At 35.7% G+C, this 8072-nt stretch overlaps 1 long non-coding RNA gene across 1 annotated transcript in view; it reads left to right on the plus strand.

The window, feature by feature from the left end:
• LOC107077643 (uncharacterized) overlaps window positions 1-4434 on the plus strand; it is a 47250-nt gene extending 42816 nt beyond the window's left edge. Inside the window, exon 4 of the long non-coding RNA XR_001478646.2 lies at window positions 3449-4434. This is a non-coding gene — a long non-coding RNA (uncharacterized lncRNA). The remainder of the gene's footprint in view (window positions 1-3448) is intronic.
• The last annotated feature ends 3638 nt before the right edge of the window (window positions 4435-8072 follow it).

The raw sequence follows: 8072 nt of genomic DNA on the forward strand, positions 1-8072 counted from the left end.
AGTGGCATATTTCATTGAATTGGCTGCTTCTATAAACATTTCGAGGATTGTCCTTCTAGACTCATTTGTGCAGTGTACAGAGTTTAAATGACATGCATAGTGTACTATTGAGTCCTGCCTTCCCGGGTTTAGTTGACAATTGTCAATCCTTAAGGATTTAAGGGTTTTTTAAAGTATTTATATATATATTGAGTTATTGATATTGACAATTAACAATACCAGCAATGATAATGTTTGGCATTACAACAATTATAAATAGAAATTTGCTTTTTACCACACTTAACTGACAACAAAAGATTCATACAAGATCTTATGAGACCTTTAAACTACATTATTTTGAGGTAGACATTTTATTTGATAAGACACTCCGACAGTCTTGCAGAAGAAGAAACTGTAGTTTGCTTGTGGATAATATAGTCTACTTAGCAGCATGAACCTCCCACCAGCCGAGGCTCTGCATATGGACAGCAATTAAATCCCTCTCTGAGGCAATAAAGAGACACCAGTGAGTTTTTGCAGCCAGTCTAAGTCTCTAATTATCTGTGAAGGATTTCCTTCCAGTGCCGACATTAAATGCCTGGTGACTGAAGGAAGAATTAAATATGACCTTGGTGTGGGACTCGCTTCAAGTACTGGAGAAACAAACTTTCTCTTTATTATTATTACATCTATTTTACAGAATGTTATTGCAGATTAGCATAACCTTGACAGAATAAACATTGTGCAGGCTTTCTGCTTAGCCTTCAAATAACCAATGCGACTTTGTCCACATTACAATTCTACACTACATCTCTCTTTAGCACAGGTGCAGATTGATTTTATTCAATTCCATAAACATGTTTTGTTTGCTATTTCAGTTGATATTTTAGTTGATCATTCATTTATATCTGGTCTAAAATAAGCATGTTAAACTGCAATCTGAAATAGATTTAAATTCAGAGTTTTTATACAGTAGATCTGCAAGATTTTAGGTTTAATAAATTCAATAAAGTTTTATAATATTAGTAGAAGTTGTGTAGTGTAACACAAATGTATTTTTTTAAAATAATTCTTTCAGAACATGTATAGCAGAGTGAATTCACTTGTTAATGATGGGTATGGTGTACTGTAGCCTTAGAGAGTGTATTGAAGCTGAAGACTAATTCACTTGACAGATGTTACAGCTCTAGCTTTCCTAGGAGGCTTCTGGAGTATAGAATCAATGTGACTCTTAAAGGCCTGTATTAAAGGAGGGTGTAAAGTAACGGTATGACACATCTTGTAGCGGCTAATTAAAATCTACTCCACAAGCGGGACCCTGCCCTGCCACGTTTTGTTAAGATTTGGAGTTTATTGACTCCATTAGTTCTTTAATGCTGACTTTTAAATAACCCACTGCTTAGGATATGGAAAAAAAAGCTATGTTCATATACTGTGTATACATATTTTATTTACAGTATATTTTGAATTCTACTTGTTCTCCTCTTTCATGCACATTCTTTATTTAAATATCAACAATTAAAAGCTGAGAATGATTCATGTGTGGTTTTACAGTGTGTAAAACAAAAGAAATAGGTCTAATTCTAGCTGCCCTGTGGGCTAATCTATTTTGCAAAACAAAATCTGCAATGTGAAAGAGTGTTGGTACACTCTATACAGTATATAGAGTCTTGAGTTTGTGTGTATTTATCCCTATTATTCAAAATTTTGAATTATGAAATGCTGAAAGTTAAAATTATTGTGATGTTATGTAATACTTTATTTTAGTTGACATGCAGTGAAGTGTTTGTGGTTTTACAGTAGTCATGGACAAGTGCGACTGTCTTGTAAAATCTGTTTTTATGTAAGCATAATACCATCACATTCCAGGTTGTAGGCATTAGTTTCAGAGATTTGCGGTAATAATACCCCTGTAATTTAATATATGCACACAAAGGTTAAAACTCCGTTTCACACAAAATGACAAAACACACTTTGGTCCAGCACTCAGATTATTAGGCCACAACCTTTTGAAAATAAAATTAGATTACCGGACATCCATCTGAAGGGTAAGAGAGGAATCTCTTTTTAATTTTAATCGCTCAATTGGCTTAGTCACCTTTATTAACTTTTGAAGGATACACAGATACACATATTGAGGGTTGTATATAATTTAATATTTTTAAATTCCTGTCATTGAAATAAGTTCATATCATATAAATCTCATAGAGGTAGCCTAGAAATTAAAAGAAGTTGCCTGTAAAGACATCTGAGTAAAAATGTTATTTCATGAACAGCAGAATGTTTTCAAATGAGAGTAGGGCATTTGGCCCACCTTGCCTGTTTGGTAGTTGATAGCTTCTTGATCCAAGGATCTCATTCATTTTCACAAAGGAAGTTGGTTTCAGCAATGTGGCCGAGTGGCTTGTTTCATCCAAAGGCCTTTGGGCAGTAAAGTACCTCCTGTTTTATAATTTTAGATGCATTTTCCAGGTAGTTTGCTCTTGGGCCCTCTGGTTCTGTTTTGCTGTTGTTTCTGAAGAGGTACAGTACACTGTAGGAGGAGGAACTGTAGCCAGGGAGACAATGAGCAGAGACTGTTTCCTGAGAATCCGGTGGGTTGTGCGTCCACCACATTTCAGGTTCTGACTCCCCCATGTAAAAATGTTAAGCTTATTGAGCTTGAATGGTTTTGCACAATATACATACTGTATGTACAAAGGTTTAGTAGAACAGCTGTCAGGAGGTGAAAAACAATCCGTTTTGCCATGGATTTACGTGTAACCTTGACAAGAATGGAAAGACATGATTTATTTTTGTTCATCTCATGGATGCCTTTGTATTTAATGGATTTTTGTTCCCAAAGATACAATAACTTGTAGTTAAATTTATTATTGATGTGATCTCTTGCGCTAAGGGAGGAAAAATAAAAACTGGATTTTTAACCAGCTCCTGGCTGAAATTTCTTACCCTTGACACCTCGAGATTGATATATACTAATACACAAAAAAATCTACAACAACAGTGTAGATTTTACATCAATAACTCATCAAGCACATACACAAATACACTTTAAATAGTGTGCAGATAGATTTCTTGATGGTTTGAGCTCCATTGTCCCATAGGATAATGCAATGCAGAGCTCAAGCAATGAATTTAATAGGAACTACAAAAGGTGCTCAGAGTATATGGGGAGAATTAAAACTGACAAAGAGGGTTCATTTTGTATGCATAACTGTTCAAAAAGACTGTATTGATTAACACAAGAAAAGTTCAATACAGTATATGTCTAAACTCCGCTTTGAAGTCTTGCTTCTAGATTAAAGGTGGCCTGTCTGTAAGATGTGTTGCTCAGAGAATGAGATATTTTGTCACAGTCAACAGATAAGTTGACTGTGAGAACCGAAGAAGGCATCTACGGCTGAAATGTTGCATTTTTTTTCTTCTCTTTTCAACATGGAATAAACCTTTCCTTGTTCCTCTTCAACAGATGCGTACCAAAAAATCAGGAAACTGACTCCGAGGGACAAGTCCCATTTCGGAAGGCAAGATCATGAGAATTTCCAGGAGAAGTAACCTATTATGTGCATCATCAGAGTTGTTTTCCGTTTGCATGGAAATGATATGCATGCACTGAGGTTGTACAGAGTTAACATGGTGACAGCTGAGACTCAAAATTATCACCATCGATAGGCCAGGGATCATCTTAGGTAGTAGCAGATAGAGCAGTGGAGTACTTTTTTCACTGATTATTGCCATTTTGTCCTTAGTATACATGATGAGAAACAGTGTACAGTATATCAGAGATGTTTTGGTGAGCAATAGATTGATCATTGCTTTGTTCAAGCCGGTTGGTGGGGGACTGGAAGTGTGATGATTTAAGGAAGAAACTCCTTAAATACAAAAATGCATTTTTTATTGAGGGAATCCTTAATGTTCTGTGATACATAGATGAAGCCAACAGTTTTTTCCTTTCCTGCAAACACCCCACAGTAATCTGTCCAGAGGCTGATCAAGTCAATGCATCTTTGCTGCCAGGATCTTCCATAACCCCTGAAGTTAATACCACAATGTACTGTACCTACAGTAAATAGTACATTACAAATTTTATATTTGTAAGGCTTTCATTTTAGCAGTGTTCTTTTTTTATTTTAGAATGTGTCATGGTGATGTAATCTGTGGTTTTGTTCAGCCCGCTGCCTTGCAACCTTTGTGCAAGGTAGTGCTTTCTGATTTCAATCATTCTGATTCCATCTGGGTCACTGGATCCTAGTTTCACTGTGGGTCCTAAAGTCCTAAAGTCCTCTTGGATGACTTTGTGAATACCTTCAGGATTTAAATACTTTTAGAAAGTTCCCTCAAAGTCCTCTGTTTAAGACTGAAGAGAGAATTATTTTAACCTGTAATACATTTTTCTAAGGGCAGAAATTATCCATGTTGCCCTAAAGCGATTCTGCATTAGGAATCAAAACTAAACACAATACATTACATAATTATCATTGCATTGTACGATTTAAACAAAACATGCTGTCTTGAATTCAGCTCATTCTCCAAATATGGTACATCTGATTGTTTTTGTATAAATAGGAGTGGTTTACTTCCCCCCTAATACTCTAGAAATAAAACCGTGCATAGGCAGCTTGGCTTAATGTAATTGTGTAATTTGGCAATTTACTGTATGATCAGCAATATTATAGTTACTTTTAATTATATTATTAAGATGCAGCTTATTGGACATTTCCAATCAAGGTGAGGGATTCAGCAACTCTGAGAATCAAAGTGAAACATGAACTTTCCTTGAGGTACTGTGGTAATATAGATGAAACATGATCATAAATAACTACTACTGATCACAGATATCACCGTCTACTGTGTTTTCAAAGTACCTCATCAAACCTCATCACCATAGCTGGCAAGTGCCTGATGAACTGATACAATAAACTAGAAATCGCAAACACAAAGCTCTAAAAGCACATGTGATGTGTGAAAATATCTTTGCTACATGTACTTTATATAAAAGAAAAATAATAATTCCTAATTATCTTGACTCGTTTTTACCTATGAGTATATGAAGATAGTCCTCTGTGATTTTTTTCCCCCTCCATTTAATATACTTTGCCTCGATATACTCATTTAATATAACACTTTTCTGCATAAAGTCACACTTCATGGTTGGTGCTTAGGAATTTTACGTTTTCATCCACAGGTTCTGGTGGCAAACCTGGTTTGCATAGTTTCTCCAAATTTGCAGAGACGCCTTTGGGAACGGGGTTTACAGGAAGCCCTTACAGGAAGTTTCACTCAGAATGAAAGGCAGTTTAAAAAGGTTATTTGAATTTCATATGCATTTACACTTTCATTTTTCTTTCTCTCCTTAGCTGTGACCTTTTAGTGGTAATGATAACATTACTTTCTCTCTTATTATTAACTTACTGTACAATCAAAAGCATTGCTCAATTGGAGAGAATGTATTGTAAAATGTTTCCGGGACTTACACTTTCTTCTGCCAGCATTGTAGAGCTATGTTATTTGAAATACATGCTTTGGCAGCAGTAGAACTATTTGTATTGATAGAACACCAGTGCGGTCGGGTACTCTGTCAGTAAAACAGCAGTTAGGAATTGTCGAAAGCAGTGATGTGTAAAAGTATTGCCACTTGACCAAGTTGCTGAAGTAGAAAACTGTATTTTTTGTCTTTCCTCTCTTTATAACAAATATAGGAGAAAAAGAGCTCTATATTGTTTGTATTTTAGATTTAGATTAGGGCTCCCACTTTTAAAACTTCCAGCTGTACACTGGAACAATTAAAACAGTAAATTCTAGAACTAGAAGAAAGCAGTAGAGTTGCAGTAGTACGCTATGGTAAATTATAATAGGACATGCATCTGTAAAGAATTAAGCATTGCGAAAATTTCAATTCAATCTAGTATCCCTTTAATTGCACTCACAGAGCCACAGTAGGAGGTCCAAAACCAAACATTATATTCTACTGGTGCAATCAACCACAGATTTTAAATGTTGGTCTTTGTTCCAAATGTCTTATTAATTATTAAGTACAGCAATTAAGCCTTGGTCCAAAAGGTCTCAGTCATTTAATTATGTCTAACATGTAGGGCAATGGCCCTCCTGGATTGAAACTGCCTCTCATTTCTCTAGTGCACTGTGTTTTATCCAGGCAGCCTTCACAGTTTTTAAAGGCACAATGTATAATGTAGAACATGATTTTACGAGGAGCAAACACAGCTTCCAGGATACAGACATTAAACCAAGAATGAGGTGAAACATTTCAGCCATCATTCATATGAAAGATGGGCATACTGTACAAATTTCTTGTCTGTGCCTTTTCACACAGCCCAGATCATAATACTATGTAGAAGAAATCAAGTAATACCAGTGGGAACTGTAAATGGTGGACAAACTATGATTTTCCTTTTTAAGCACTCTTTGATAATTGTACTTCGGTTGTATAAAAAAAAGGAAAAACAACATGGATTGTTACATTTGAACATTTTGCTTTTTACTACCATTTTACTATGCTTTATGGTCACGGTCTTAGCAGTACTCAAGTTATTTCGTTTTGAACCCTCAGAGCCTACTAACAGAACAGCTTTAATAATGAACCTTTGAAGAAATATTAGATTCAGTTCCTAATTGTAAGATACTAGGAAAGAGTCTGAAGAGCTTTGCTCGCTTTCTTCCAGTTAAGACTTTCTGGAGACATAAGGTTATCAGTTTTCATTAGTTCAATTGCTTTTTCAAATTGCAAAACCGTCTCCTAGCTTAAATGAAACTATCCACTTGAGAATGTTTTAAAATCTGTAGTACTTTGCTTTTTCAGTGTCTTTAACTTTGTATTGGGCTGTGACTTGAATTATAGAAATAATTATAAGGAAGTCAAATTATTCTTGCTGTTAAACTCTAATAGATCAAGGATTAAAGTACTCTGGGGTGTACTCCACTGGACAACTGATATCTCCGCTCAAACAGCCATGAAAATGTAATGCAGAGACTTTGATTAAATTCTTACCCCAACATATTTGCTCTACTATTCTTATTGTAACAAAAGTAGCTCCTGAGGTGTCAAACACATCACCTGTATCTTTGAAAACATACTGATCTTTTATAAAAGAATATCAAACTAATGTTACAATTCTGCCTCCTATGCTCTAGGATCTTGTTAGTACAATATTAGCCTGCACTAGCTGAGATGCTTTTTCAGTTGGAAACGGTCAGAAATTATCCATTTTCAAACGTTCTGGTTACTGCTGCTTTAATCACTTGCTAAAGCCCATATTGGGTCAGTCTGGGGGCCCCGTGTCACCACTGGCTAAAGTCTTTCAGGTGTGCCTTTTCATCCAGCAAGCAAAACTATCCTCATAAAAGTTTCTTTCTAATTTGTTAATGGTTAGACTTCTTACATTGGATAAGCTTCCAGCTTATAAGATCAATAATGAAATCTGGTTAAATCTGTTTCAACTCTAATTTATATTCCACTCAGACATATTTAGTTTCTAGTTTTATTTTAGCAGCAAAACCAACCACTTGTTATTTAAGTCTTCCTTACAAAAGAAAAACAGAAGGCTGTGCTTGCCCCACCCTTTTATATCTTGAGAAGCAAACTAATCTCTCACAGCTGAGCCTCATCACACAGGAATCCAACTAATCAGCGTTCCCTTTTGCTACCGTTCCTGAAAATGTTTGGAATTTGGAATAGAGCAGAGGAAATGACAGACTTTAGCAAGCAGACTTCTCAAAACTGGTCCAAAATATATTCTCTACATAACCCCACTCTACATGCTTCATTACCAACAGGAAAGTGGAATATAAACATTAATATTTGAGGTTGACAACTAGAAAACACCTTTTTGCCCAGTAGCTGATGAGAATCCAATGGTTTAGAACCCCATAATAGCTGGTCAAGATGAGAGCATATCTTGGCATTTGGGCATCTGTACCTGAAATTAAATTCGGATTCAGGGGGACTACAAAAACTGTGAATGCTGCAAAGAATGATTGTGCATGTGGTAACCTTTGGAAATTTCAGTCAACCTAAAATGTCTTGAAATTATATATAGCTACATGTGCCTTATGTGATGGCACTGGGGTCTTGCAGG

Source organism: Lepisosteus oculatus, chromosome 11, assembly GCF_040954835.1.
Source record: "Lepisosteus oculatus isolate fLepOcu1 chromosome 11, fLepOcu1.hap2, whole genome shotgun sequence".
In the NCBI taxonomy this organism is placed as follows: Eukaryota; Metazoa; Chordata; class Actinopteri; order Semionotiformes; family Lepisosteidae; genus Lepisosteus; species Lepisosteus oculatus.